This window comes from Dama dama, chromosome 9 (assembly GCF_033118175.1).
Source record: "Dama dama isolate Ldn47 chromosome 9, ASM3311817v1, whole genome shotgun sequence".
NCBI lineage: Eukaryota > Metazoa > Chordata > Mammalia > Artiodactyla > Cervidae > Dama > Dama dama.
Window position 1 is genome coordinate 25,165,030 of NC_083689.1, and position 14,533 is coordinate 25,179,562.

General features: G+C 36.4%; 1 protein-coding gene and 1 non-coding gene across 4 annotated transcripts in view; one reads left to right on the forward strand and one right to left on the reverse strand.

Moving 5' to 3' along the window:
• The window catches only part of RAD50 (RAD50 double strand break repair protein), a 246,571-nt gene that overhangs the window by 8,079 nt on the left and 223,959 nt on the right, over nucleotides 1-14,533 (reverse strand). The window lies entirely within an intron of this gene.
• LOC133062962 (U6 spliceosomal RNA) lies at nucleotides 1,044-1,150 on the forward strand. The gene has a single exon (XR_009694281.1). It is a non-coding gene; the product is annotated as a U6 spliceosomal RNA (small nuclear RNA).

Below are 14,533 nucleotides of genomic sequence, written 5' to 3' on the forward strand. Positions count from 1 at the left end.
AAGATGTGGTACATATATATAATGGATTATTCAGTCATTAAAAGAATGAAATAATGCCATTTGCAGCAACATGGAGGACCTAGAGATTTTCATGCTAAGGTGAAATAAGCCAGACAAAGAAAGACAAAGATCATATGATATTGTTTATATGTGGAATCTGAAAGAAAAAAAAAAAAAGATTAAAATAAACTTATTTAAAAAACAGAAACAGACCCACAGACACAGAAGACACTTATAGTTACCAAAGGGGAAGAAGAGAGGAGAGGGATAAATTAAGAGGTTGAGATTAACATATACATACTACTCTACATAAAATAGATAATCAGTAAGGACCTACTGTATTGGCACAGGGAATTATACTCAATATTTTGTAATAAGCTATAAGGAAAAAGAATCTATAACATATGTATGTATAACTGAATCACTGTGCTGTACATTTGAAACTAACAGGACATTGTAAATCAACTATATTGATACTTCAATATAAAAAGAGACTTAAAAAAAAACCTAGTATGGCAGTGACATAAAAAGACAAATAGACCAATAGGACATAAATGACAGCCCAGAAATTAATCCAGACACATACAGTAAACTAATGTTTGACAAGGGAACCAAAAACACTCAATGGAGAAAAGACAGTCTCTTCCGTATGGTGTTGCGAAAATGGGATATTCACGTGTAAAAGACTGAAACTGGATCCCTATTTTAATCACTCATAAAATGAAATCTAAATGAATCAAAGGCTTAAATGTAAAACCTGAAAGTACGAAACTGCCAGAAGAAAGTTCCTTGACATGGGTCTTGGTAATGATTTTTGGAAATCAGACCTAAAGCACAAACAACAACAAAAACAAAACAAGTGGGGGAATACATTAAAAAGTTTCTGCACAGCTAAAGAAACAAACAAAGTGAAAAGACAACCTATGGGATGGGAAAAAATATCTGAAAGCCATGTATTTGATAAGGAGTTAATATCCAAAATATATAAAGAACTCATACAACCTGGAAAAAAAAAGCAAACTCAATTTAAAAATGGACAAAGGGTGCTCGCTTCGGCAGCACATATACTAAAATTGGAACGATACAGAGAAGATTAGCATGGCCCCTGAGCAAGGATGACACGCAAATTCGTGAAGCGTTCCATATTAAAAAAAAAAAAATGGACAAAGGACCTTAATAGACATTTTTCCAAAGAGTATACATGAATGGCCAAAAGGTCCATGAAAAAGATGCTAACGGTCATTAGGGAAATACAGATTAAAACCACAATGAAAGAGCACCTCATACCTCTTAGAACAGCCAACAAAACATAACAAACGATGGCATGGATGTGGAGAAAAGAAAACCCTTGTGCACTGTTGGTAGAATACTCTGTAAATTGGTACAGCCACTGTGGGAAACAGTATAGAGTCCTAAACAAATTAAAACTAGAAGTAACATACCATCTAGTGATTCCACTTTGGGGAATGTATCCAAAGGAAAGGAAAACACTAACTTGAAAAGTTATCTGCATCCCCCCTCCCCCATTCACAGCAGCATTGTTCGCAATAGCTAAGACACAGAAACAACCTAAGTGTTCATCATGGAATGAATGGATAAAGAAGATGTGAGAGATATATATATATATCTCAATACATCATATCTATACACACACATTTACACATATAATGGAACATTATTCAGCCATAAAAAACAAAGAAGTCTTACCATTTGAAACAATGTTGGATGGACCTTGAAGGCATGTTAAAAGAAGTCAGTCAGAAAAAGACAAATACTATAAGATCTCACTTACATGTGGAATTTAATTTCCACTTATAAATATGTACTAGGTACGTAATATACAATATGTTAACACTGTTGTATGACATAAGAATGCTAGGAGAGTAGATCCTAAGAGTTCTCATCACAAGAACTTTTTTCCTTTTTATCTACATGAGATGATGGATGTTAACTAAACCTACTTTAATAATCTTCATAATATGTGTATATCAAGCCATCGTGCCATACACCTTAAACATATACAGTGATGTATGTTAACTATTTCTCAATAAAATAAAACAGAAGCTGGGGAGAAAACTGAGATTTAATCAAATTGGTAATGTGCTCAAGATCAGAGAAAAATGGGGTATTAACAGCCCTTGAATATAATCAAAATTCTTTGACCGGGCAGTCAAAATGCCATCTTTAAAAGTCATCAGACTCAGATAGTTTTATAAATGAGTTTTCATATCTTCAAGGTACCCCTAGTTCCAAAGTATATAAATACTACATAGCAAGGAGAAACATAAGTAAGAAAAAAAAAAAGGATAGGCTTGTTTTGCTTACAAATATAGATACAAATATTCTAAATAATACCAAATTTAGGGCTGAGCATATTAAAAACAGTGTATTACAACCAAATAGTGTTTATCTCAGGAACCCAAGAATGGTACAACAGATAATTAAGATAATTCACTTCATTAAAAGATTGCAAGAAAATATTATTGAAATAGATGTCAAAAAGTATAATACTGAGTTTTGATAAAAACTAAATACAGAGAAATAGAAAATTTTCTTAAATTAGACAAGATGACTATCAGATAGCCACAGCAAGCATCAAACTTACTGTTACAATGTACAAAAGTGTTCCTCTTAAAGCTAAGAGCAAGAGAAAGAGAACTCTCAGTATTGCTACTCTGAAATAATGTCCTGGAGAACCCTAACAACTGAGCAAGACAATAAAGAGAAATGAAGACTAAACGAGGGGAACAAAAATAACAACTTATTATTGTTTCTGCAGATGATGTATCTATACACTCAGAAAACCTAAGAAATCAACTGACAAACTAAGACTGATAAGGTAGTCAGAAATAAACATACATTACTGTAGCAAAATTCAATATGAAATATAATAGAAAAATGGATCCTATTCATGATGGCAATAAAGACTAAGAAATACCAGGAGAAAAAAGGTACAGAATCTAAATGAAAAAGCTGTAATACTTTACAATAGAACAAAACAAACAAAAACAAAACCATCCTAAATAAATACATTACAGGGAGATTCAATATTGCAAACATTTTCCCTGAAGTAATCTTGAATTAAATGGAATCCAAACAAAACTCCCAAAAAGATTAAATAATTTTTTAAATAAAACCCACAAGATGACTCTAAAGTTCATATATGAGAGATAATGCCAATGAATAAAATCATAGTAGAGGACAAGAATAAAAATTAAACCAACTATATACAGAACTTTATAACTGACATTTCAGGTCAATGGGAAAGGTTTTAATAGTGCTTAGAAGAGGAAACAACTAAAATTATATCACTATCTTTTATCAAATTTCAAACAAAGTCCAAATAAAAGATTAAAAATAAATAAGACTATTAAAACATTTTTGTAATCTTAGGATTAGGAAGGTCCTTGTAATTAAGAAGTCATACATTAAAAGACCAAAGATTTATTGACCTAAAAACTAAGCTACAAATAATACCATCAAGAAAGTTAATGGACAAATGACAAACTAGGAAAAACTTGTGGTGTATGTAAAAAGGATGAATATCCAGAATCTATTTTAAAATAGTAATACAAATCACTTAGAAAAAGACAACCTAATAGAAAACTTGGCAAGGAGATATGACTGGACAATTCCTGGAGAAGAAATACAAACAGCCAACATATGAAAAGACATTTAACCTCACTATTAAACAGGGAAATGTAAAGTGAGAATATTTTATGTATAAGACTCAAAAATTTTAAAAGTTGATAATATGTAAAGCAGACATAAAGAAATGCCATACATTTAAGTAGGTACTTTCATGCACTACTGGTAGAAACAAACTTTGTGCTTTTGGAAGGCAATGTGGCACTAACAAGTTAAAAATGTACATACCCTCTGACCCAGTAGCTCTAAGTAGCCATCTTTCTGATATATCTGCACAAGTGTACGAAGACATACATTGTAGCATTATCTGCAGTAGCAAACATTTAAAGTTCTCCTAATATGCCTATCAGTGGTCAAATAAAGTAGGCAACATCCATCTTATAGAATATTATGCAGACATTAAAAATAATGAGGTATTTACATATACAAACATGAATTTCATCACATGGTAAAGTGAAAAAAAAATCTACAGTGTGATACTATTCACACAAAGCAAAAGATATATTTATGTGTACATACACGCAAAAGCACTGTGAAGAGAATGAAAATGTCTCATCAGTGTAATTCTACTGAAGTGTTGACTAAGTGTCAAAGCCTGTCAAGGAAATTTCAAGTCCCAATCTGAACCATGTTCTGTAATTTGCAGAATAATGGTGTAGAGGAAATAAAAATATCTGTAATACAAGACTGAATGGGTTAAGTGGTACAAAATATTATGATGTACAAAGGAAGAAAAAATTATAGCACTTGTATGTTACAGGTAATTAACACTTAAGAATGACCTTGAAGGTCCATGACATCTAGTAAACTATCATTCTGCTTAGGCAAAGATATATTTCATGGGCTGGAATCTATTGTGGGTAGGTGGTCATCGGGCTAGCTGCATCAGCCCCACCTGTGCCTATAATACTGATGCATGTTAAGTGTATGTTTTGTAAAAAAGGATTTCCCAAAATAAAATGAAAAGTTCTAAGATCTAAGAAAACAGTGATTTATAAATCAATCTTATATTGAAATATTCTTGGTAATCTGAAAGATTTTCTTGAAAATCTCAGTAACAATCTATTGCATTTTATGAGGACAAAGGATGGTTTTAGTGGTATTTAAATTCTAGTGATCCATGAAAGTGTTAGAATGTGATCCTCAGAGATGACAAAGGCTTAGCTGTTTGAAAGGGGGCACAATGAGGCCAAAAGACAAAAAGACATATACAGGTGAAACTATTCCATATGATACTATACGGGTAGTTGTTCTTCAGTCGCATCCAGCTCTTTGTGATCCCATGGACTGCAGCATGGCAGGCTACATGGGTAGTTACATGTCATTAAACATTTGTCTAATTGCACAGAATGTAGAACACCATGAGTGAAGCCAAATGTGAATTACAGATTTTGGTGAGTATGATGTTCATCAAATGTACCACTCTGGTAAGGGATGACCGTGGGATAGGCTATGGTCAGGGAAGGGTGGAGAAAGAGGTATATGGGAAATCTCTGTACTTTCTGCTCGATTTTACTGTGAACCTAAAACTGCTCAAAAAATAGTCTACTGAGAGAGACAGAGAGAGAAAGGAGTATGAACTAATGCAGTGTGTAGAGCTGTTTTCGTACATGTCCCTCTTCCCTCTTCACACACACAGCTCTTTGAATGCCAAGCTGACTGTCCTGTCCATCAGCACCTCTTCGCACTATGGCTTCTGCCCCAGCAACTTCTAGATGGCTTTCCTTTTTGTTCTAAGCTGTCAAACTGTCTCCACTCCTGGGCCTTTAATAAAAAGCTTCTGCAAGCCTTGGAGTTATCTACTTTCTAAGTACACATGGGTTTTAGCTTGACGTCACAAATGAAGCATGTTAGGCATCCCCAGCACAGTAGTTCAGAGTTTTTGCTACTGCTCTCTAGCCACTTTTAAAATCATCACAGGACTTGGTCATTAGCAGAGAACTGAATGCCTGAAATGGAGTGGTCAGAAAATAAGTAGACTAAAACCTCACCTGCCAAACACCTTTTCAAATGTTACACCTTTCATATTTAAGCCATCTCCAGGGCTCCAACTGCTGAGGAAGGTTAGTTACCATTTTGCTACTCAAAGTCAGAAATGCATGTACAATGGCAAATTTTGAACTGGATTTCCCCATAACTCAAGCTATTTCAGTAAGTATTAAAGGGGCCAAATACAAACCTTCCTAATAAAAGCAGTAGAAAAGATTATACTTACAAAGACTTTTTCCAACAATACTATTCTCATCCTCACACATAAAATTGTACCAAACAGAGGTGGTACCTCCAAACAGAGGTGGAGTAGCAACCCACTCCAGTATTTTTTTTTTAATTAAGAAGTTGAAATATTTTATTATTAAACTGTTTCTTATTCTCCTGAAAGGCTGTTGCTTCACTGTATAAAAGTAGCACCAGCAAACACAGTATATTGCAAAATTAAGATAGTAATTATTCTTTTCTGGATGCTATACAACAAACTTTTCTCTCCTGCCAGTTATTTCTAATGTGAAGATCATTTTGACCCAAATCCAGGGATGGCTGTAAGCAAGTTACAAAATTATATAAGGCTTAAGATAACCATGTTATCCTTGAATTACATAATTTTTATAACTAGTTTTACCAGATAATTTCAGGAATTCTGAATATTGTAACTGGAGCCTAGACTTAAAATCATAGGGTGCTGTCAAAAAGATGCAGTGTTTTTCTGAAGTCATTAGGAAGTTAAGGGGTATTTTCTTCAGGAAACATTGTTACAAGTAGTTTCTTTTCCTAGAAGTTGCTGTTTAAATACATCAGTTCAGTTCAGTTCAGTTGCTCAGTGGTGTCAGGACGCTTTGCAACCCCATGAATCGCAGCATGCCAGGCCTCCCTGTCCATCATCAACTCGTGGAGTTTACTCAAACCCATGTCCATCGAGTTGGTGATGCCCTCCATTTAAATACATATCCACCCCTAATTTTAAGACAACTATGCTAGATTAAGTTGTTTCAAACTAGTTTATTTAGGGGTTCCATTTTCACTCCTCAATAGATTTTATGTATTTCTCATATGCTTCTTCACTCATTAGTTCCCCACTCCGGCATTTTTGCCTGGAGAATTCCATGGACAGAAGAGCCTGGTGGGCTATAGTTCATAGAGTTGCAAAGAGTCGGACATGATTGAGCAACTTTCACTTTGCTTTGCTTCACTTCCTGAGATATACAGGTTGCCAGAAAACTGGCTAAGATCAATTTTGTTGTTCATTATTATATTGAATACTCTTCCCTACTGTAGTTACCACCATGAGAACTTCCTGTCTTCCTACATATAGGTCAGCGGAAGTCCTCTAGTATAAGGGAAATGATATGATGAGTATCACATTCTACTGAGTATTGTGTTCCAAACTAGTTGTGATTTTTATTACTTAGCACAATTTAAAATCCCTAACTTGCCAATCTTAAGTTGCACATGTAAAAGAAAAATGTCCTCTTTTTCTGGATAAACCCTTTAAGACTATTAAACTAATTTCCTAAAACCCTTGAAATTATTGAACTGCTCTAATTTCCTTTGACCAGACTCCCAAATATCAGCTTTTAAAATTTAGGTAATGGGTCAACCACTATTGCTATAGTGGTTGATAAGTATTTGGTTAAAAAACCCTGCAAGTCATTGTGAAATGCCACTAGCTATCATTGGGTTTTATAATCTACTTGTTTGATGCTACGGGAGCTGATGTGAAACTGTGTTGTATCTAAGATAAGAATGAGAATGATGGCCATGAGGTGAGTCCTGTATCAAGCCCTCATTGAGAGTAAGAAGCTGGGTTCTGAAGAGACTCAAAGACAGCTGGCTGCCTTGGATATAAAACTTACATGTTTCCAAAAAAAAAAAAAAAAAAACTTACATGTTTCCACTGAGTCTCAGAAGAAGTATGACTTAATATTCAACATCCCACATTTGGGGGAAATAGTGTAACATTTTGGGGATAGGGCAGAACAGTGTACTTTGAATGACATATTCCAAAATCACTTAATTTTAATCAATGGCTTCTTTTAAGGGAGTGGATAAGGGATAGTAAATTCTAAATAATGGATGTTTTCCCCTTGTCGAGTGAGTCTCTGACCATTGGTAATGCTGACAATCAGTGATGGTTTTAAATGATTACTAATAACAGATGGCAATCAGCTTTTCTTGAAAATGCACTGTTAATTTCCTGTGTTATCTTAAATAGATAGATGAATGCAACAATTACGACGACTGCATGCTTCTTCTAAGAGGTGAAACAATGAGGGAAATTTTGGACCTTTCTTCTTCTAGGTGAGAAGGCAAATTTAAGGCTCCTAGTATAAACCTTAAGAAGAGTTGCAAGCATAAGCCCACACACACTCAATTTTGGGGAAATCTGTACCACTTCTTCTCATTTAGAAGAATCCATCTAATTACCAGACAACAGAACACAGTAAACAGCCTGACTTTGTTTCTTAGGCAAGCCTAAATTGCTGGGAAGCACCCCTGTACCTCCCCAACCCCACAAGCTCCCACATATGCCCTCACTCTGCTCAGTGTGATGCCTCTGTGATTGAGGCTCTTTTCTCTCCTGAAATGCCCTCCCTTCATTATTCATGGCCCTGGTCAGTACAGACTGTGGACCACCCACCAAGGTCTCTCCTATTGAGCGGTTACAACTTTACAGGAAGAACAGGGTATATTTCTATCTCCTCAGAGTCTGCCCAGAGAGAACAGAACAGGGTTTTTTTTCAATGAACAGGTGCCTCACTGAGGGAACTTTTGTTCCTGCTGTCAGTGCTCTCAGGGTCTTGCAGGGTTAGCTGGAGGGTTCCTAGGTATAGCTTTCCATTCAGTTAACACCTATGAAACCCCAGGTCTGCAAGTCAGTGTACTAAGAGGAAAAGCTACTTTGTAGCAGAATTATGTACACTTAAGATTTAGGATGAAAAAAAAAACAAAGATTTAGGATAAAACCAATCTACATACCTACTTTGGCGCTTAAGTTCCTTCTAGTTAGCCCCCATTTTTCTGCTACTCTTCACAACAGAAATTCTTTTTTTTAAATAAAGAGTTTACTGTACTCACTGTCTTCATTTCTTACCACCTACTGTCTCCTCATTCAACTCTAAGGCTTCAGTTCCAATCATGCCACTGAGCTTGTTCCCCAAAGTCATGAACATTCTCCATTATATCAAATCAAGGGTCACTTCTTAGTCCTTATCTCATTTGACCTCTCAAGAACATTAGATTCCTGAAACAGTTTCTTTCCTTGGTTTTCAAGCTACCATGCCTTTAATTTTTTTTCCTTCTTCATCAGCTACTTCTTCACTTCATTAGTAAACATGAGTTTTGGGACCCTTCCCATCTCTATCCACAGTTATTCCATATGTAATCTCATTCCATGGCTTTAAATACTACATATATGCTGATAATTCCTAAATGTATAGCTTTCCCTTGAACTCTAGACTCTAAATTACAGATCCAACTGCCTGTCTGACATCTCTACTTAAAGTGCACCTCAAACTTCAAGTGTCCGAAAGACTTTCTCCTCCCCAATCCTGCCCATTTCAGGGAGTGGGAATTTGCTTCCCCAACATCCTATTGCTCATGAAAAAATACGTAGGATCAATCTTCCTTTTTTTTCACCTTTCCTCCCCTACATTCAGTTCAGAAGCAAGGCCTGTCAATTCTATTTCCAAAACAAAAATTGAGCCCATCTACTTCTCTCCATTTCCACTGCTACCATCCTAGTCCAGTCCACCACCCTCCTGGGTGCCTCCACAATCCATTCTCCACAGAGCAACAAGTGTGATTTCTTCCAACTATGAGTCAGGTTATACTACCTCCCTGCTTCAAACACTTCCAGTGACTTCTCATCACACTTAAAATAAAATCGAACTATTAACCAAGGCTGCAAGGCACGGCATGCTCTGGGAACTGTTCCCCTCTGACCTGACTCCCCCGCTCACTGTACCCAGCCACGCTTGCCTTCTTCCTATTCCTTGAACACCCCATGTTTGTATTGGTCTTAGGGCCTCTGCATCAGTTCTCTCTCCATCTGGAATGCCTGTATCTTTGCTTTTTGCATATCTTGTATGAATCACATTCCAGCTTAAATGTCAAATTCTCAAAAAAGATCCTGCCTTAGAAAAGGCCTAAAGTAGCCCATCCGTTATTCCCATCATCATGGCTAATTTTCACCATTTACAGATTTATTTCTGAACTTTGTTTCTACATCTCTACATACTTAGTATACAATATCTAAACAGTACCAAACGTACAAGCACTCAAATCTTAATTGAACAAAATCCTAATGCACATGACAAGATATATTTTGCATATACATATACACAGTTTGCTGAGCAGGTATAAAATATATAAATTGACTATTGTGGCTCTTAACCAGGAAGTATGAGTTAAGTAAAAGGAAATTTTTAATATAAATATTAGCTTTTTAAAGATTAAAAAGAGGGGGAGAACGCTGGTAGCTGCACAGCATAGTGGGAATAGAAAGGCCTTAGTTCTGAGATCTAATTTCATCTCTACCATTTAGCTGGGTAATTTTGGACACTCTACTTGATCTCTCTGATGAATACTTGCTCTTTACAGCTCTATACTAGTAGTTCAGTCGCTCAGTTGTGACTGACTGTGACCCCATGGACTGCAGCATGGCAGGCTTCCCTGTCCATCACCAACTCCCAGAGCTTGCTCAAACTCAAGTCCAATAAGTTGGTGATGCCATCCAACCATCTCATCCTCTGTCATCCCCTTCTCCTCTTGCCTTCAATCTTTCCCAGCATCAGTTCTTTGCATCAGGTGGCCAAAGTACTGTAGCTTCATTCAGCTTCAGCATCAGTCCTTCCAATGAATAGTCAGGACTGAGTTCCTTTAGGATTGACTGGTTTTGATCTCCTTGCAGTTCAAGGGACTCTCAAGAGTCTCCTCTAACACCACAGTTCAAAAGCATCAATTCTTTGGCACTCAGCTTTCTTTATGGTCCAACTCTCCCATCCATACATGACTACTGCAAAAACCATAGCTTTGACTATATGGACCTTTGTCAGCAAAGTATTGTCTCTGCTTTATAATATGCTGGCTAGGTTGGTCATAGCTTTTCTTCCAAGGAGCAAGCGTCTTTTAAGTTCATGGTTGCAGTCACCATCTGCAGTGATTTTGGAGCCCAGAAAATAGAGGCTGTCATGGTTTCCATTGTTTCCCCATCTACTTGCCATGAAGTGATGGCTTTCTGCCATAAGGGTGGTGTCATCTGCATATCTGAGGTTATTGATATTTCTCCCAGCAATCCTGATTCCAGCTTGTGTTTCATCCAGCCTGGCATTTTGCATGATGTACTCTACACAGAAGTTAAATAAACAGGGTGACAATACTTGACATACTCCTTGCACAATTTGGAACCAGTCCATTATTTCATGGCTGGTTTTAACTGTTGCTTCTTGATCTGCATACAGATTTCTCAGGAGGTAAGGTATTCTGGTACTCCCATCTCTTTAAGAATTTTCCACAGTTTGTTGAGATCGAATTCAATTAAATTATGGCTAACACAGATGACACCACCCATATGGCAGAAAGCGAAGAGGAACTAAACAGCCTCTTGAAGGTGAAAGAGGAGAATGAAAAAGCTGGCTTAAAACTCAACATTCAAAAAACAAAGATCATGGCATCTGGTCCCATCACTTCATGGCAAATAGATGGGGAAACAATGGAAACAGTGACAGACTATTTTCTTGGGCTCCAAAATCACTGCAGATGGTGACTGCAGCCATGAAATTTTTTAAAAGACGCTTGTTCCTTGGAAGAAAAGCTATGACAGACCTAGACAGCATATGAAAAAGCAGACACATTACTTGGCCGATAAAGGTCTGTAGAGTCAAAGCCATGATTTTTCCAGTAGTCAGGTATCAATGTGAGAGTTGGCCTATAAAGAAAGCTCAGTGCTGAAGAATTGATGCTTTTGAACTGTGGTGTTGGAGAAGACTCTTGAGAGTCCCTTGGACTGCAAGGAGATCTAACCAGTCCATCCTAAAGGAAATCAGTCCTGAATATTCATTGGAACAACTGATGTTGAAGGTGAAACTCCAATACTTTGGCCACCTGATGCGAAGAACTGACTCACTGGAAAAGACCCTGATGCTGGGAAAGATTGAAGACAGGAGAAGAAGGGGACGACAGAGGATGAGATGGTTGGATGGCATCACCGACTCCATGGACATGAGTTTGAGCAGGCTCCGGGAATTCGTGATGGACAGGGAAGCCTGGCATGCTGCAGTCGCAAAGAGTCGGACACGACTGAGCAACTGAACACCACATATTAAGTACTTAATTACTATTAGTATCTCCTCTGCACAGCCCCTGCCTGAGAAATTTAGTCTTAAAGCACGTTTAGATAGAAACAACAGAAACCTACGCTTTCTTGGTCAAGTTCCTTGGTGCCCTTAAGAAATAGAGAATTTAACAATATACATTAAAGACTGTAACATGACAAAGAGAGCTGAACTAAGTGGCCTGTGAGTTTCCCTTTTAATTCTGACTCTACAATGACTGCTATAATGGACTTAAAATTTTTTTTCCATTTTATAGATAAGAAAACTGAAGCTCAGGGTATTTAAATAATTTGCTAAATGTCAAGTCAGATTCAGATAGTCTCTAGAGACTAGAGACAACACTTTTAACAACAAATTATGGATTTTTTTCAGGCCTCGAAAAGGTACAGTTTATTAACTTTTATACAAACAGTTCTTGCTGTTTAAGACTCAGCTTAATTTTTTCATCAAAACCAAGTTAAGTTATCCTATTCTGTACAGATTTTTCTCTCTTCAAATAAACTTGCCAGTAAGGACTGGGTTTCCTATTCCTTAACATTCAACAAGTGTTCGGAACGTTTACAACATACACAGCATCAGCTGTTAAAGAACTTGAAAAGTAATAAGGCTTCTAAAGGCATATATGCCTATAGCTGGATATACTAAAAAGAATTATGAAAGTTTTTTTAAAAAAGACAAATGTTGTATATGTAAAGTCTACCAGGCAAGGACTCTTTAATAATGTCCTGCATTTGCTCTTATATAAGAACATGAAATCTCAACAACTTAAACTACTGGAACTAAAAATCTAGGGGAGATTTCCATATCTGAAGACATTGAAAACAAAAGTTCCTACCTGGTACAAACATACAGATCCATGAGCCTTTCTGAACCCAAGGAGCATTGTAATGTTGGCTTATTCGCTCACTGAGAACGAGGACAAAAGATGTGTTCCTTCATTATAGAAGCCAAATTTAATCCAACAAAAACCTTACTAGTATTTATTTTTAAAAATGACTAACATAATTGGCTCAGTTCCAGTTTTCACTTATCTTAAAATACTATGTACTCTCCAAAACCTGTACATGCCAGAGTTACAGCTAAGTGATTCTGGGGCTACCCTTGCTATGTCATGAACTAAAAGAATCCTCAGATTGAAAAGTGGGGTCTTTCTGTTCTCCTGAGCCTTGTGGTCTGATTCCCAATGCTGAGGCTGGTCTGTTCACTAGGCTCTTTCCAGAGGAAGCCTTATAACATAAGAGATTCTATCGAGGAGGATATATTCTTTTTTAGACAATAGTAACAAACAAAATCTTAGGTCATTCTCTTGATAGAGCAGTTAGAAATGCTAGACAGATTTAGAACAAAAATTATTTTATAGTATAGCTGAGTTTACAAGAAAGGCAACTCTCTATGTGGTGGAAACAAAGAGAGAACTAAAAACCAGAATGGTCAGTGATAACTGCAGCTGGATTTAGTTATTATTTTCATAACCCAAGGTTTAGGTATTCTCACCTAGGACAGAAGATGAGGTATAGGGCCCAAGTGAGGCAAAGAGAAGTGACTCCCAATATAAAGGCTGAGATTCCTGAACAGTAACTTCAGGGAAAAAGTGGAAAATTAATAAGCTGAGAGTTCAAAGTCCTGGGCAAATCCCTTCCAAGAGTTTAAGTTCCTTTATTATAACACCAGTGTAGTTCAGGAGCTCCCAAATTGAAAAATTAACAGAAAAACTAGACTCAGACCAGTGTTAGCCCTAGAGTGTCTAACAGATAACAAAACAACTATGTGGAAGGACATCCACATAAAAAAGTCACAGGGGCACTTCAGAGAGGGAAAAAAAAAAAATCACCACTAAAGATGAGTTTACAATTAAATATTACATGAAACCCAAGAAATAATTCCCTAGAGCTAGAGTCAGCACACAATATAGCAGAAATAGACTCCTAAAAATGTGAAATAAAAAAATGACTGTGAAAAAGAATATAATCTATATTTAAAATGAGTAAAGACATACAAGAAGGAATCAAAACACTAAGGAGAAAATAATTATGAAAAATAAAAACTTCTGAAAATGAGTAAAATAAAACTTACAGAATTGAAAAATATCTTGAAATATTGAAATGAAAAACAGGTTAAAAATGGACACCTCAACAGGCAGTATAAGCAGAAACTAAAGAATCTGCACTGGAAGGTCTTCATTAGGGTCTTACCCAGGGTATTACCAGTATATGCAAGAGGCATTAAGCAATTTAGAGGAAAGAATAAGATTTATTTATGTCTAATGACAAATGAAGGAGGGAAGAATAGTGAGAAATGGGACAAGGATAATATCTGAAGAGATAATACATGAGAATTTTCCAAAATTAATGAAACGTATCAATCCTCAGATCAATAGGCATAATTTTTAAATAGAACTAAAACGAAACCTACATCTAGACACACTCCAAAAAAATGCAGAATACAAGAGATAAGGGAAAACTCTTAAAAGAACCAGAGGAAAAAGGCAGATTACCTCCAAAGGAATAATTAGAATGATTTCTCAACAGCAATCATGGAGATCAAGAAGAAATGGAATA